This window comes from Protopterus annectens, chromosome 5.part1 (assembly GCF_019279795.1).
Source record: "Protopterus annectens isolate FY-2018-M chromosome 5.part1, PAN1.0, whole genome shotgun sequence".
Taxonomy (NCBI): domain Eukaryota; kingdom Metazoa; phylum Chordata; order Ceratodontiformes; family Protopteridae; genus Protopterus; species Protopterus annectens.
In genome coordinates, this window is record NC_056736.1 from 516428669 (window position 1) to 516446558 (window position 17890).

The 17890-nt window shown below is 42.6% G+C and overlaps 1 protein-coding gene across 3 annotated transcripts in view; it reads left to right on the forward strand.

Annotated features, from left to right (window-relative positions):
• The window catches only part of HLCS (holocarboxylase synthetase), a 1599326-nt gene that overhangs the window by 754243 nt on the left and 827193 nt on the right, over positions 1-17890 (forward strand). The gene's annotated exons all lie outside the window — the stretch shown is intronic.

Consider the following 17890-nt stretch of genomic DNA (forward strand, 5'->3'; position numbering starts at 1 on the left):
AGAGGATAAAGCAGATCTTTTATTTAGATCAGTTTCTAAAGTTTTCCACTCAGACTTCGGTCAATGTGAGGGAATATCTGAGGATTTTGGGCGTTATGGCATCTATGATTCTCATGATAACCCTGACAAGGCTTCACATGAGAAGGATGCAGTGGTATCTAAAATCTATTTTCTCCCAGTATCAGCACCCATTATTTCTTCAAATCCCAGTGCTGGGGTTTGTCCTAAGAGAAATCGTTTGGCAGAGACAACAGATATCCTTAAATTCAGATCACCCCTTCTCCCTTCCTGATCCAAAGTAGTCAGTCACCATAGATGCTTCGTACTTTGATTGGGGAGCAGTTTCAGGAGGGATAAAAGTGCAGGGGGTGTGGGACACCAAGAACAGATGTAAGCACATGAATATTAAGGAGATGCTTGCCCTGATCAAGGCACTCGTCTCCCTGAACCAACTTTGGTTCCCAGGATCTCTTCACATGGGTCCAGACAATAACCACAATCATGGGGTACATTAGGAAACAAGGGGATCCAGGCTGTACCCCCTTTGCAGACTAGCAGTGTTAGCTTGGAATATAGCTTCACAGCACAGTTTTACTCTACAGGCATCCTGCATTACACCAGAGCAAAATTGTGTGGCAGATAAGCTGAGCAGGACTAGGGCAGACCCTCATGAATGGAAGGTAGATCATTTTTTCCCAAGATGTGATCCATCTGTGGGGAGTTCCTCCAATTCCACAAGTAGTACATCTTTGCCTTCTCTCTGAACAATCCGCTGTCCAGATTTTGTTCAAGGACACCATGCAAGAAGGCCTGGATGACAGATGTGTTTTCTTTTCCTTGAACAGGAATACTCCTGTATGCCTGTCCACCCTTTCCACTAATATCCAGGGTACTTAAGATTCAGAAGGAATCTCCCAAGATAATTGTGGTGACTCCCTTCTGATCCAGGCAACTGTGGTTCTCCCATCTATTGGAAATGGCTAGGAGCAGTTACACAGACTGGATCTACTTATTTATTTTTATTTTATTTATGTTTGATGACTGGGGAAGTCCACTGAGCCAAGAAGAGCCCGTTTTCAGTGGAGGCCTGGGGAGAAAAGCTCCACAATAATTGCAAGTTACGTTTCACATGTTACAAAAGAACATAGTTCATACAACTAATTAAACATTTACAGATAAGCTCCATGATATTTGCAACTGGCTTGTCACAATGTTACAAAAATGAAAAGACATAATTCAATACAGAAATTTCAACATTTACATAAAGTGAATATTTTTGTTATAAACTCAATTGTAAGTTTAACATTTCAAAATATATAACTATTAGCTATTAGTAGGTTAGTAAAATATGCATGGAGAGGGTAATAGTATACTTGAGATTGGAGAGTATAGTACAGTAGATATTAGAGAGAAAATTAGTTTTTGGTAGGGGAGGGATTGTTTTGGGTGGGATGAAGAAATAGTAGAGGCAGGTGGATGAGTCAGTGCAATTTGGAATGAGGAGGGGTATAGGTTGGAGCGTGGCAAGGGCATTCTCATTTAGAAGAAAGATGAGAGAGTAGCTGAGATTTTAAATTTGTATGGTTAGGTAGGTTGCATAGGTGTGTGGGAAGAGAGGTCCACTGTTTAGCTAAGGAATGGGACAGCAGTAGATGGCCAGGAGGTTGTGCAGGTTTGTGTACCTGAAGGAGATTTTGATTTTTGGATCTGAGTGAGCAGTTGGGAATGTACAGTTTTAAGGAAGTAGCGAGAGCTGGGCACTTGGCAGGTTTAAAGATAAGCTTGTGGACAATGGTGAGTTGTAGGTAACTGAAGTAGTTGGGTAGTTCAAGCCAGTTGAGGGTGAGGAGGGAGGGGCAGTGGTGGGATGAGTTTTTTGAATTGTTTAAAAATTTGGAGATCTTGTGGTAGCAGGATTCAAGTTTGGACCGAAGGCCAAGATGGAGATTGGTGAAAAGAGGGGCTCCATACATACAGGAGAGGAGTAGGAAGGTGGATGCAAGAGTTTGACTGGTAGAGGGGCTTTAGGAAGCGGTTCTGCCTGTAGAGGAGACCTAACTTTTGGTGGGTTTTCTTGATTGCGGAGCAGATATGGGTGTCAAATTTTAGCTCTTCATCAATGATGATGCCAAGAAGCTTGGTCTTTGGAATAATTTCAAGGAGGGTGTTGTTTTGGCTCTGTATGGTGAATGTGGATTTGTCAATTGAGTTTTTGGTAGGGGGAAAAACTCTAGTTTGGTTTTATTTGCATTTAGTGCCAGATGGTTAGACTGCATCCAGGTTTCTGTTTTGGAGAAGGCTAGTTGGGTTTTTGCTCAGAGGGGAAGAAGGCTGAGCAGATGATTGTTGAGTCATCTGCATAGTGGATGATAGATGAGTCTGGGATGGATTGGCGAAAGTTGTTAATTAATAGGTTACAGAGAAGAGGGCCAAGAACAGAATCTTGTGGGACACCTGTGGGTGTGGGAAGGAAGGGGGATGTTGAAGTTTTCCATTGGACAGCTTGTTGGTGGTTGGACAAGTAGCTGGAAAACCAGGCGATGGTGGTGGGAAAGAAATGTAGGGTGGAGAGTTGGGATATAAGTAGGGTGTGTGAGATGGTGTCAAAGGCCTTTGACAGATCTAGGAATAGTTTGGATACGAACTTGCCTGAGTCGCGTTCGAGGTTTATAGTTTCAGGAAAGGAAAGAAAGGCAGTCCTGGTGCTGTGACCAGGATGTAAACTGTGGTGGGTAGGGGATAGGAGATTGTTTAGTGTTAGGTGTGCCATGAGTTGTGCTTGTATTGTTTTCTCTAGTATTTTAGAAAGTTTCCAGGTTGGGGAGGTTGGGGTCTGGGCAGGGGTTTTCTTTGTTGCCAGGATGCAGCATGGATGAGATGGAGTCCCAGAATTTTTGGGGATTTGTTGAGGGCAAGGACTGGAATTTAGAGTAGTGGGCTTTGTGGTCTTTAATTATTAGATTTTTTGCAGAGTTAGTAGTTGCTTATACTCTAGGAGGGTGTTAGGGTTTTTATGTTTTTGATATTGTTACAATTTTTTGTCTCTTTGGTGCAAAGCTAATTTAGTATCTTTTGATAACCATAGGCAGGGAATGGTTTTGATGTGTTTAGTTCGAGTGGGGGCTTGCTGATTGAGAAGGGTTAGGAATGAGTGGTTAAAGTAGGAAACTGCATCATCTAGAGGAAGGGTTTTTAGAGGGAACCAGTCAGTATGCTCTAAGCATTTGGAGAAAGTTAGAGGGTTGAAAGACGAGAGGTTGCAGAATTGGATGTAGTGGTGGTGTTTATGCAGTGGAGATGGGAGACGGTTGGCAAAGGGTGATAGGTGATTGCTGAGAGGATCAGGTAATGTTCTGGCTTTGGTGATCAGGTTTGGGTGAGTTGTTAGGATCCAGTCAGTGATGGTACCAGAGGTACCATCTTTATTTGGTCTGGTTGGAGATTGTATTAGTTGTGAGAAGTTATACAGCTTGATTGTGGGGACAGGGCTTCACAGTTAGTAGTATTCTAGTTGATGTTGGGATCACCGAGTGTATAGGTTTCATTTTTTTATATTAGAGGAGAACCAGGACAGGATGTTTTCAAGAGTTTATCACCAGGGGGAATATAGAGGGCAGCGATTCATATGGACTTGTGGTTATTTATTTTTAGTAAACCTATTATAATTTCAGCGTTGGCAAAGCTTGGTATTTTATTGGAGTAGGGAGTTATGGTATGGGAGGTGGGGTAGATTATTGCTACTCCACCTCCTTTTTTGGGGGCTCCATCATTGCGAATGATTTGGAAACCTGGTGGTAGGATTTCTCTCTCTTTTATATAGGTTTTCAGCCAGGTTTCAGAAACAGCGGTAATGTCAGGGTGGTTATGGCAGAGCCAGGCATGGAGGTTAGGGAGTTTGTTTTGTAGACTTTGTGCATTGTGTTGTAAGGTGAATGGACTTTCAGTTTGTGGGTTGAGTGGAGGGTTTGGTGAGATTGATGTTAGGGATGGGTCCGGGGTTGGGGTGGATGTCGCCGGCTAGTGAGAGAGAGATGTGGTGGAATAGAAGAGTGAGGCAGTGTGTTGGGCAAGGGTAGCTTGGATTGTGAGAGAGTAGTGATTTTCTGGTACCACATTTAAGAGGGGAGTACAGGGGGGTTGGGATCAGTTTTGGTTTGAAAAAAAAGATTGGGTTAGAGGTAAAGAGTTCATCTGAAATGGATGAGTAGGATGTGCAAGAAGAGCGCTGTTTGATACACTCCTACTTCGTCATCTTCAGTTGACTGCCTGGATGATATGGTCTTAATTCCTTTTAGGCATCAGTTTACTGATGACATGCAACAGCTACTAAAGGATGCAGAAAGCCTGCTACTAGAAAAACGGGTCTATATTAAATCACCGAACACTTAAAAAAGCGAATGGTGATTAATCGACCCTATAAGCGAAAGCTTACAATTTCGAACGGTCAAAACAGAGATTTTTTTCCTAGGGGAAAAAAAAAAATCGCTGTTCCAAAAAAAAAAAAAAAAACTTTAAACATTACATTAAGTGGGGGGGGGCTTCTCCCCCCACATGTCCCCTACTTAAATATACCAACTGCGAGACCGCACTACAGTGCCGAAAACTGCAAAGTAATGAAGCGGCCAAGCAAATTCTTTCCCAGGGAAAGAATTTGCTTAAAAGCTGCTTTGATATTTTGCCGTTTCAGGCTTTTGAGTTCGAGCAAGGCACATTTGAAAGAATGTGTCTTCAGTCTTCTAATAGGGAACCAGAAAATCATATGTTAAGAAATGGAAAAGGTTTTCTAGTTGGTGCCAGCAACATAGCCAGCATCCATTCAGGGTTAGTTGTTTGGTTTTCCAGTATTTGCGCGAGTTACTGTCTTATGGCTTTTCTTATTTTTCAATATAGTCTCATGTCAAAATGTTCTTGACAGGGGTTTGCATAAGAGACCTCCAAGAAAACCAGTGGCCCCTCCTTGGGATCTTAATTTTGTTGTTGTTGTTGTGTCTTTCAGCTTTTCCCGGTTAGGGTTCGCCACAGCGGAACTCCGGTCCACTAATGATTGGCAGTAGATTTTTACGTGCCGAGTTGCCAGCCCTGACACACAACCTTTAACGAAGGTATGCTCATTCACTCATATCGCCACACACAAGACGCTCTAGCTGAGAATCGAACTGGACAGCGTCTTACTGTGAGGGGACAACGCTACCGCAGCACCACCACCTCGGTCTGGGATCTTAATTTTGTGTTAGAGAATTTAACACTTGCTACATTTGACCCAGTCAGTCTGGCTGGCTTGAGGTTCTTAACATTGAAAACTGATGTTCTTCTTGTTTCACTGTTGCAGTCATTACATTTGGGTAATCTACTGGCAGGTTGCCCTCAGTCGGCTTGAATAACAAAGTCTTGGGTCCTGTGTCGGTTGCTGTCTCTTCTTCATGACGTCAGGTCATCAGGGGTATAAAAGATGCAGCCGACGCCATTTTAATCGGTCTTTCTTGCCGCGCGGTGCCCAAAGCAGAAGCAGTTCGCAAGTGCCGGTCGGCCGACTCCTGAAATTTTCGTTTTCGAGTTTCAGAACCGAAGTCTTCAACCTAAAGCTAAGTACCCTGTTGGGGAAACTTTCTTGCTTCTTACCGATGTCAGTAAAAGTTAATAATTGTATTACTTGTGGGAAGCAAATACCTGATAAGGATTTTCATTTGTACTATATTCCTTGCCTAGGCCCTGACCACAATGTACCTTGCTGTCAGTTTTGTGCTAAATTTAACCAACGCATTATTAAGCGTTGGTATATTTTTGCTTCTAAATATTTTGGCTCAAGATTTAACTATCCAGAAATGTTGTCTGTTAGCAGTCCGACTACCGGAATTCACAGAAAACGCAAAGAAAAAGACAGACAGACCGTCTAGGTCCAAAACCGATGACGAAGCTTCTCCTAAGCCAGTCGCCGGCTCGCCGGTACTCAGTGAGGCACTTTCGCAGCCCTTGATGCCTGCTACCTTTGATTCACAGGTCTCTACCAAGACCCATTCAGAGTCCGGTATGCCGCGAGACACTTAAAGTATTGAACCTGCGGATGTCTCTCCCTTAGATGGGTCCGGAGCCGCTGAGCAGGCACCGGCTTCTGAGGGTGCTTTCAGGCCTAAAGATTTGTATATTAAACCGACGCCATCAAAAACAAGGCCAAAACCAACGTCTATGTCTAAAAAACTGACGCATGGGCCATGTGTTCAGGCCCCTATGCCTAAACAAACAAATGATCAAAATGGCTGAGGATTTAATTACCTTGATCAGGGGTTCCCAACCCCCTCCTGCTTAGAGGCCTAGGCAAGGCACTGATTATGAATCTTCAGATCAGGTTTCGGTTTCTTCTGATCAGGAATTTTCTATTTCACCTTATTAGGACTCTGATGCAGAAGAATCCATCCCTTCTGCTTCTCTTCCTGAGGATTTTTCTTTTGGAGAAACTTTGCATACCTTAAGAGAACATTTTCATTGGGAGAGTCAGGATTTTTAAGAATCCAAAAAGAGGCTTAGGGATTTCCTTCTTCCTCAGCATAGGCCTTTGGCTATACCTCCTGTTTTAGACATTGTTGATGATGTTTTCTCAGAATCCAGCATGACTCCTGATTCCCTGCCTCCGGCTCCTAGTAAGCCAGACAGATATTGCCGGATTCCTGACTCCCACAAGTTTTTTTTTTAAAACCCTACTGCTGACCCTGAAACAATTTCTCAGGGTCCCAAGGGTGTTAGGCTTCTACTGCTAAAAATCCTACCCCTTCTGATAGAGACTCCAGGGTGCTGGATAGATGGGGTAAGATTATTTCCACATCTGCAACCCTAGCAATCAGGGCTTTAAACTGTCAATTTCATATGCTTAAATATCAGCAGCATGTCATGGGCTTACTGAAACAGAAAATGATGTTGATTTCTAACTGTGTGGAAAATAGAGTTACAGGATTTATTGCGTTCAGCTGAACAAGTTGGAAAGCATACTTTGCAATGTGGTTTTGATTCCTTGGAGGCCTCTTGCAGGGCCGCCGTAACTGGATCTGTGATAAGAAGCCATGCTTGGCTCAAGGAGCAAAATCTGCTTGATCATGTTAAAGCAAAATTGTTGGATGCTCCTTTACAACAGGACAGTCTATTTGGTAATAAGGCAGAAGAAGTTTTGAAAAAGATGGAAGACAAAGCTAAATCTATGCAAACTGTAAAAGATTTCCTACAAGTGCAGCCACCCAGGTTCAGTAACAAGTTATGTCCCTCATGGATATGGGGGCTATTCAACCAGTACGAGAAAAGGAAAAGGGACAATGTTTTTAAGACTTTTCCTGGTACCCAGAAAAGACAAATCTTGGCGTCCAGTTCTGGACTTATGCATTCTAAGTACTTTCCTGGACATTCCAAAATTCAAGATGCTGACTCTACAACAGTTACTGCCTATGCTGGGAAAGGATGCCTGGTTGGTAACTGTAGACTTAAGAGACTTACCTGCATATCCCAATCAGGGAATCTTGCAGAAGATACCTCTGTTTCAAAGCAGGCTATTTGCATTACCAGTTCTCTACACTGCCCTTTGGCTTACCTACTACGCCCAGGGTCTACACAAAGTGCCTGGCACCAGTAATTGCATTTTGCAGACAAAGAAACATTCAAATTTATCCTTATCTGGGCAATTGTCTAATTCAGGCAGAAAACAAGGACACTCTTCTACAGCATCTGGCGTTTGTAAAAAGGCTTTTAACTTGCCTTGGGTACACCATAAACGAAAATAAATCACAACTGGTACCCTCTCAAATAATTACATTCCTGTGTGCAAGCTCGAATACAACTGCCCAGATGGCTTACCTCACGCCAGAAAAACAAATTCAATTGATGACATACTTCAAACAAGTGGCCACAAAAACCCAGCTATCTGCAAGACAAATTCTGCAGACCTTTGGGTTCATGGCTTCCTTCATTCGACTAATTCCATATGCAAGAACTGCATATGAGGAAACTTCAATGGTACCTAAAAACTTATGGAGTCAACATTGTCACAGCCTGGAAACAATGAATTCCTATCATTCCTTGCCTGCAACAGGAGTTCCTGTGGTGGGCAGAGGCCTGTCACCAAAACAAGGGACTGTCATTCATTCCACCCCCTGCCATCCAAACCCTGACTACAGATGGATCAGATTATGCTTGGGGGGGGCATCTGGCAGGGAGATGCATTCAGGACGAATGGAGCCCAACACAAATGCACCTACATATCAACCAGAAAGAAATGCTAGCTGTACAGAATGCGCTGACAGCCTTCAAGGACTTTCTTTATCCAGGACAACTACTGATATAGACGGACAGCACCACAGTTACGTGGTACATAAGCAGGGGGGTACCCACTCCTACCCCCTTTGCAGACTAGCCATGGCTTTGTGGAACACAGCCTTGACTTACCAAATACATCTACAAGCTCAATTCCTGCCAGGAAAGCAAAATACTCTGGCAGACGAACTAAGCAGAAATCTTATGGACCCACACGAATGGAAACTGGATCCACAAATCTTCAACATATTGACATGAAAATGGGGGAGCTCAGACATAGATCTTTTTGCCTCTCCCCAAAACTATCAGTTGGACAAATTCTGCACAAGAATTCATCGCAAAAAAGCTTGGAAAGTGGATGCTCTGTCCTTTAGCTGGAAAAACCTATCAGTCTATGCCTTTCCCCCTCTGCCTGTGCTCTCCAAGGTTTTACTAAGTCAGACAGGAAAAACCAAAAATAATTCTAATTGCTTCAGACTGGCCTCACCAACACTGGTACCCGCTCCTACGCAATATGTCATGCCTGCCACCGTGGTACCTGCCTCAGACACCTTATCTACTGTCTCAGCAGAACTATCAAATTCTGCACACTCAGCTCCAAACTCTGAATCTTGCAGCATGGCTAATCACCTAATTTCGCCAGTCACATCTCTCAGTAAACCTGTGATGGATGTAATTTTGGAGGCTAGAAGGCCTAGTACTAGAAAATTGTATGCTGATAAATGGAAAAGATTCTGTGCCTGGAACCAAGCACAAGGAATAAACACAGCAATGCCCAATATTCATCAGATTCTGCAATATTTAACTGAGATGCTTCATAAGGGCCTACCTTTTTCTTCTATAAAAATCCATGCCTCAGCCATTTCAGCTCATTACAACACAGATCCTCCTCTCTTTTCTGATCCCTTGTTAAAGAAGTACCTCAGAGGGGCCAACAATTTGAGACCACCGAGGAGCGCACCAACTCCTGCATGAGACCTCAATTTTGTGCTGGAAAAACTCACCCTACCTCCTTTTGAACCAGCAGCTACTGCAGACATAAAATTTCTCTCTTGGAAGACAGCTTTTCTTTTAGCAGTCACTTCAGCTAGAAGGATTTCAGAACTACAGGCTCTCATGGCAGTGGAGCCTTTCATTATCTTTTATCCGGGCAGGGTGGCCCTCAGGACCAATCCATCCTTTATGCCTAAAATGGTATCCAGTGTGGCTCTTAATCAGACCATTCATCTGCCAACTTTTTTCCAAAATCCACAGAACAAGGGGGAGCGGATTCTGCATTCATTAGATGTACACAGACAGCTAAGATTCTACTTAAACAGGACAAAATCTGTAAGAAATTCTGAGAAATTACTGGTGGCATTTGCTGCAGGGGCAGAGGGGATAGGCAATTTCAAAGCAGACCATTTCAAAGTGGATAAGCCATTGTATTCATTTCTGCTACATGCACCATGGTAAATATGTCCCCAAGGGGATCAGATCCCATTCCACCAGGGCTACATCTACTTCTGCAGCCTTTCTCAGAGGGGTTCCTACCAGAGACATTCTAGAAGCTGCTACTTGGAGCTCAGTTCATACGTTCACCAAACATTCCCATTTACCTCTCATCTCTAAATCCAGAGCAGGCTTTGCCACTGCTGTCCTCTGCAGGGCCTCATAGCTGCTCCTAATGCTGTATAATTCCATCCTCCCAACCATAGCTTTGGGATTCTACCCAAATGTAATGACTGCAACAGTGAAAGACGAAGAACATAGTACAGTTGTGTACACTTACAATAAATGTAGATGTTAGAGTGTATTCACTGTTGCAGTCCTGGTTACCCACCCGCCAGCCCCCTATTTCTCTTATTTTACCTTTTCTTTCTTTTACTATGCTCAAAAGCCTTTTTGGTGTATTGGCTTTTAGTTGGAGGTATATTTTTTGTGTTCTAAATTACATGTATATATATATATATATATATATATATATATATTTTTTTTTTTTTTTTTTTGCTCCCCATTTGGGGGGCACCTGACATCTGGGGCAAGAAAAACTGATTAAAATGGCATCGGCTGCATCTTTTATACCCCTGATGACCTGACGTCGTGGAAGAAGAGACAGCAACTGACGCAGGACCCAAGACTTTGTTATTTAGGCCAACTGCGGGAAACCTGCCAGCAGATTACCCAAATATAATGACTGCAACAGTGAATACACACGAACATCTACCTTTATGGTAAGTGTACACAACTGTACTTTTTACTTATTGCTCTGACCTCTGCAAGAAGGGTGTCCGAGTTGCAAGCTCTTATCACTGTAGGTGAGTTAACCCTCTCATTTTCCAGAGTTACAGGGTTTCTTTGAGAACTAATCCTTTTTTTATGCCTAAAGTTGTATCCAAGTTTACTTTAAGCCAAACTATCTCTCCTGAACATAAAAATAAGAGAGAAAGCATATTCCATATTTTGAATGACCACAGGCAACTCTGGTACTATCTTGATAGAACTAAATCTTTCAGGTTTTAGGTTCAGTTCATTTCTTCTGAAGGTAAGAAGAGACAACTTGCATCAAAACAGACCATTTCCAAATGATTGTCTAAAGCTTTTATCTTTTGTTATATTCACCTTAACCAATCTATTCCAGGCAGGGTCAAGGCCCACTCTGCCAGGGCCTTGGCTTCATCTATGGGTTTTTGAAAAGGGTTGGATACTAGACGTATTCTATAAGCTGCTACTTTGTTTTCTGTACATATTTTTACAAAGCACTACAAGTTTGATTCCTTGTCTAAGTCCAGGTCAAGCTTTGCTAGGATCATTCTCCAGTGGCTCCTGGACTCTTCCTTCCATCTCCCAAATGTAGTAAGCTAGGTTAATCTCCCTATATAGCTAAGGCTGTTGCAGCAGTGATCAATATGATGACCTTAGTATAGGTGTGTAAGTTGAACCTGCCATTACAGTAGATGTTAGTGATCAATACTGACCCCCCCCCCCATCGCCATTGTTTTTTGATGCCAAGATGAGGACATTTTTGCTCCTAGCATTGTCCTTTCAGGGATCAGTCTCCCTCTCTCTGCTGGCAGGAAAGCTCGGAAGGGCTTCACACCCAAGCTTGTCTTACAGTTAGCTCAGCTGAACGTATCTGACAGTCTGAGTTGCATGGAAGGTGCCCTGAAGCTTTGGAAACTGGCAGGCTGTTGTATCCTTGGCAGGATACAACTCCTATAGCTAAGGTTACTGTAGCAGTCATCATTCAAATATATACTGTTATGGTAAGTTTAACTTACTCAACTGTTCTTTGACTTGCTTGTGTTTTTTTTTTCAATATTCCATTCAGGGCAAGGATTTTGTTCATTGCATAGATGTACTCTTGTCAGCTCAAGCATTATGGTAATAGAATCGAGTCCATCCGCAAGATGGCCAGTTTTACAAAAGCACACAAGTCACTTAACTGTGTCTTTTTAGCTGCATTTTTTTAAATAACAAATATGGTAACACATTACTCTAAAAGCGCATTCTGTCAGAGATGTCATCATTATCTACCATTGTCTTTCATAATTTTACTTTGGACAGTGTTAATGCAGTAACTATTTGGCCATCATTGAATAGCTTTGCTGAGTATCACTTCCAGATGTAGCTTATCATTTGTTTGGAGGTAAAGTTCTCAAGGGCATGTCCCTTAAAGCAGCCACCAAGCAGTGTAAGTCAGGGACTCTCTCCTTTCCTGTCTTGAAGTCCTGCAGTGTCAAATGTAAAAAATCATTGGTATTTGCCTTCACCTTAGAGCTGTCAGTAGAGTTTCCTGTTCCCCTTTTGTCTCCTTGCCTTGCATTCCAAATGTTCTTTGTGCTGCAGCTTTTGTTTGGCTTAGAGTTGTAGAGACAGGAATGAGCAGTGCACTGTGGTGTATAGGATGGTGTCAGCTGCCTGAGTCTGTTTCATGTGTCAAACAGCCCTAATAACATGGTGCAAGTGTTGTAATTTCCTGTAGACAAAGCTCTAATTACTTGCTCGTGTCAAGTAAGTAATATTCATTTATTGCATGATTTTTGGATGGCAGTAGTAATTCTCTTACACTAAATGTAGGTCTTGGAAGGTGCTAACCTGTTGCTAGACTGTTTCCCTTACTTTCTTTTCCTAGGAGTTGTGATACAGATTCTTTGGCAAAGGCTGGTGGAGTGCCTGATTATATTTCTATTGGATATCAGCAGCAACATTTCTTTATACGACAGTGGTCTATCTTGATCTAGTTATTTGGTTTGTGGCTGAAGTGGGCAAAGAAATCCATGTACATAAGTTGATCTGACATTGTTAATCCTCATTCATTCCCAGCTGGGGATGAAGGCAAAGATTTAGCCTTGGTAGGAACATCCAAGATTTTCTTATGGGCTCTAGGAGGGGTTGAGGCCTCCGACCCAGAAATATTCTCTGAAAAGGGAGATTTAAGAAGTCCCTTCAGCAACAGCTTGTTTTTCCTTTCTAACAAAGTTCTATTTGAAAAGTTTTCACAGATAGTACAGGGCAGGTCAACAGACAAGTTGGACGCCCCCAAACAATAAACGCACATATGTTGTGCATCAGAAGTAGGTAGTTTGTGTCCACAATCAGAACACCGCTTAAACCTCGGACTACCTTTCTTATCTGCCATGACAGCAAATTAATTAACAGAAAAGGGTACCAGCAATGGTACAAAAGAGTACCCGAACGTGTTAAAAAATTACCAACGATGGTAAAGGGAGAATACCTTGTGGTAAAAGGTAGAGAAAAGAGAAGAAAAACCTGAAGAAAATATGTACGTTAGATGCGATAGGGTAAGAGACAATGAAATAGAACCTTTTCTGACAGAAAAGTAATATAAATGACTATTAAACAAATAACTGTACTCAGTTCAAGAGAAGCAGCTTGACATGACTGAATGGCAACGTGGCAAACGAAATCTGAGGTAACAGGGAGAAGGGGGATTGTGGGTAAGAGTTTAACTCGAGAGTTTGAAGCTGACGCGAGCTTGGAAAATGGCCGGCTTGATTCCGAGGTCGGAACCGATACCCATGCATAATGACCTGAACGAGGATCAACAATACAGATGGAATGTTATGGTAAGACATAACTGCTTTTTTCCTGTATTGCTTGCTGAATAGGTAATAACGCAGTTTTAATGTCTTCCAGGTTAGCTGGCTGATCTGCCTTGGTTTTGCCTGTAGATTTAGTATTGTCTGATTGTTTATTTGTCCTTAGTCTTTTTGGAGTTGTATTTTTATCTAGTGAGGCTAGTACAGAGAATTTGGTTTTAGTTGTTACAGTATCCATATTATTTTCTTCTTTTGACATCCTGCTGCTTGGTACTTTTTCTGACTTTGTATACGAGTGCAGGGTCTCAGTACCACATGGCTTCAGTTGTTTCGAAGATCTTCGATAATCCTGTTGTTTTTAAAAGGAATCTGCTGCTACTTTTTTTTTCCTTTGATTGCTGTTTGTTATCTGGAATAAATGTACAATCTTATTTCTGCGTTTTTTATTCTGTGAACGGGTTTATTTTAATCCAGGGTATTTCAGAGAGCTAGGTGTTAGCAGTGCTCACAGAACAGCGGCCATCTTGAACTCCATACCTCTTCTTTTAATTGTTAATCGTGTGACTTGCATCACATGACACTGCAAACTATTGTAACTAACTTTTGTACATATCTGCAGAAGGAAACAGTTTGCAGATGTGCATTATAATGGTTTGGATGTTCTGTATGACAGTTTTTTACCTGCCTGGTCTTTAATCCCTGAGCAAAAGTTTTATGCATCACATTAAGTACACTTCTTTTACATGGCAGTTTATCCGTACCCATCATACATGTTACTGTCTAACAAATTCCTGACTGTTGAAGTTACTGAAGGAGTCAAGACAAATGTCCCTGACAGCTTATAAACTAAAATGTTAAAAGCTTTTTCAGTTTGCTCCCCCTCCCTGTAATAGACATTTTCCTTTAGATGTTTTAATTGATAGTTTTGTTTGTGTCTTTCGGCTTTTCCCGGTTAGGGGTCGCCACAGCGGAACTAGTACATATGACCTAGGATGGAACAGTGCTGCGAAAGTGCTTAGTTTGCTGTGTCTGTTGTAACTTGAATGTCCCAGTTATCTTTTTTTATAATAATAAAAATGTGTTGATATTGTCTGTCTGAATTAGAACAGCTGTTGTATGTAAAAGAGAATTCTGAAAGATATATGTTGGATCTTACAGTTCATGTAAGACTGAGTTTTCACAGTGCTTTTCAAATTTAATGCCACAATACAGAGATAAGATGATCAGCTTTAACAATTGGCTTAAACTCTGGTGTCATTCAAAGGGGATCCAATGTCTGTCTGCCTGGGATGACATGCTGGACAAGCCACGCTGCTTCGCAAGGGACGGCTTGCACCTGTCACCCCTGGGATTCCGGATATTGGCAAAGGCTCTTGCCACCCCCATAGTGCCTTTTTTAGGCAAGGCTCAAATTCTAAACCTACCACCCTAGAACACAAAAAAGGAAAAAAACTAAGGGTAATGCTGCTCAATGCCAGAAGTCTAAATCTCAAAATGCACGCACTCGAGGCCCTTCTCAGTATGGAGAACATCGATGTCTGTGCAGTGACAGAAACCTGGTTCAAGGCTCCTGAGAGCACCCCAGCACTATCAGGTTTTACCTCTTATCATGCTCCGCCCCAAAATCCGGACAATACCAAGAAAGGCGGGGGTATCCATATTCATCAAAGACACCCACACCTCAAGACTGGTGGCAACGCACGATGCATCGGAGACCATCCAGGTGCAATTAACCATAGGCAAGACTGCTCTGCAAATTGTAGCATGTTACAGGCCACCCTCACAAACTCAGGAACCTCACATGGCCTTCCTGAAAACACTAGAGGGGATAAATGTATCACCAAACACCATCATACTAGGTGACTTCAATTACCCTAATATAGACTGGGAACACTACTCAAGCCCAAACACCCTAGCCCAAAAGTTCCTGGAATTCATAAACTCAAATGCCATGGAACAACTAGTCACCATCCCCACAAGAGGAGAAAACATACTTGATCTCATCATCACGAACATGGGAGCACAATGTTCAACACCGAAGTATACCCTCACTGGTGAGATCAGATCACAAACTAATCTCGCTGGAGGTCCTCATCCCACCCCACCTGAAATAAAAAGACCACAGTAAAGAACTTCTCGAAGCCGACTTCACACTTCTAAAGACTAGTGTGGTCTCCTTTAAGGTCATGAGCCGACGGAAAACAGTACTCAAGCCGCTGAATCACTTACAAATGCCTTCTACCAGCACCTGCAGGACTGCATGGATAAGGCAATCCCAAGCAAAACAAAGACTCTTTGTACCAAAGGCAAGCGCCCAGTCTGGTGGACCCCAGCCATAAACAAACTCTACAACAAAAGGAGGAAGCTACTACAAGATAGAGCAAAATCCTTAAAAGGTAAGACACCCTTGATCACTATAAGTAAAAACTAAGAGCTCTCATAAAATCATCCAAAGCAAATTTTGAGAGAAAAATAGCTAAAGACTCAAAAGACAATCATAAGGCCTTCTTTAGCTATGTTAAAAACCTGGGAGGAAACTCCCAGATATGCTCAGAACTAGTTCAAAATGATGTGAAGATTACTGATCCTACAGACATTGCCAACATACTGGCTGACAGGTTCAGTGCAAACTTCTCCCCTGCCGCGCCCCCAAAAGGAGAGATATATATACCAAGCGATTGCAGCCCCCAAACATCTCCAACGCCCAAGTGAGAACTGCTCTCTCCAAAGCAAAAACACAGCATCCATGGGACCTGATGGTGTCCCCGGCTGTGTGCTCCACGAACTCAACGAGGAATTAAACCCACAGCTAGGACAGCTGTTTAATCATAGTCTTACCTCTGGATACGCACTCCAGGAGTGGCGCACTGCAACTGTGGTCCCACTTCACAAAGGCGGTGCCTCCACCGACCCTGGAAATTACCGCCCATTAGCTTGACAAGCCTTATCTGCAAAGCCATGGAGAGGATCATAATGGACCTCATAAATAAAGACATAGGGAATTTGCAGACTTTGGATCCATCCCAGTTTGGCTTTGTCAAAGGCAGATCATGCCTTCTAAACTTGGTTGACTTTTTCGAAACAGTCACCAAAGCCATTGATGAGGGAAAGGCAGTCCATACAGCCTACCTCGATCTGGCGAAGGCCTTTGATACAATACCCCACTCGGGTATCATTGAAAAACTCATCAGATTAAATGTTAACCCATACATCACAAGATGGGTTGCAAACTGGCTGAGTGACAGAACCCACAGGGTCAGAGTTGCTGGTGCCATGTCAGACTCAAAGCCTGTCACAAATGGTGTACCACAGGGCTCAGTCCTGGGCCCACTCTTGTTTGGCATCTACTTTTCCGAAGTACAAGCAAACACAGGAGGGTTATGGCTGACAAAGTTTGCAGATGACTGCAAACTGGGCGCCATAGTAGAAAACACATCTGACACAGATATCCTTCAGAAGGGTCTCACAGAAACGGATAACTGGTGCCAGAGCCATGGCCTAAAGTTAAATGCCAAAAATGCATAGTCATACCCTTCGGGAAAAACAAGGTTACCCCTAGCTACCAAATAGGTGGCAATCCACTGAGTACAGAAGAAGTTATCAGGGACCTGGGGACCCAGGTTGATAGTAGTCTGTCATTCGACACCCATGTAGCTAACGTAGTTAGGAAGACCTTCTACATTGCCCACCTTATCATGAAGGGATTCTCATCTAGATCAAGGGAGGTCATAGTCTCCCTATACTCATCACTCATCAGACCAATGATTGAGTACAATGCCCCATTCGAATGTATCTGACCCGACACTTGCAGCAGCTGGAGAGGCCACAAAAGTTCCTCACCAAAAGGATAAAGGGTCTCAAACATCTGTCCTATGCTGCCCGACTGAAAGAACTCCAGCTCTATTCAGTCGCCACGCTTGCTCAGAGGTGACCTTTGCCTAACATACACGGCCATGTCAAACCCAGATTTGATGAATATGCTTCACCTCAAAAAATCTAGATCCGTCAGAGCCACAAGGGCGGGAGACTTAAACCTCGACACGGCTATTAATAGGACGTGCTGGAGGGATAGATTCATCACCCAAAGACTCCCTATGCTGTGGAATAAAATCCCGGTATATGTGAGGCAGAGCACCTCGCTGGCCTTGTTCAAGAGAAATCTTGACCAATGGATGGGAGATCGCAGATATACCCCAGGGATTACCTCAGTGTCACTGCTCAACAGAGGCACAGCAAAATAATTGGTATAGTTCCCCATACTAAAGGGGTGGCGTAAGCCACAAAACTATGGGCTAGGCTTGTAAATGCCCTCGGGCAGATAGCCTAGTATGAACCTATGAACAAATATCCACATGTGAAAAGTGGTAATTAATTACTGCACAAAGTTAAAGCTGAGTAAATTCTACTTTTTTTTCACGTTTTTAGAGTATGATTACTGCAAATATTAAAATGCTTTGATCTAATGTACAAGAAATGCAGTATATGAATTTATTTTAATATTATTATTGTAAAATGCTATGATATAGTATTTCAGTTATTAAAATGAGTATATAATTTTT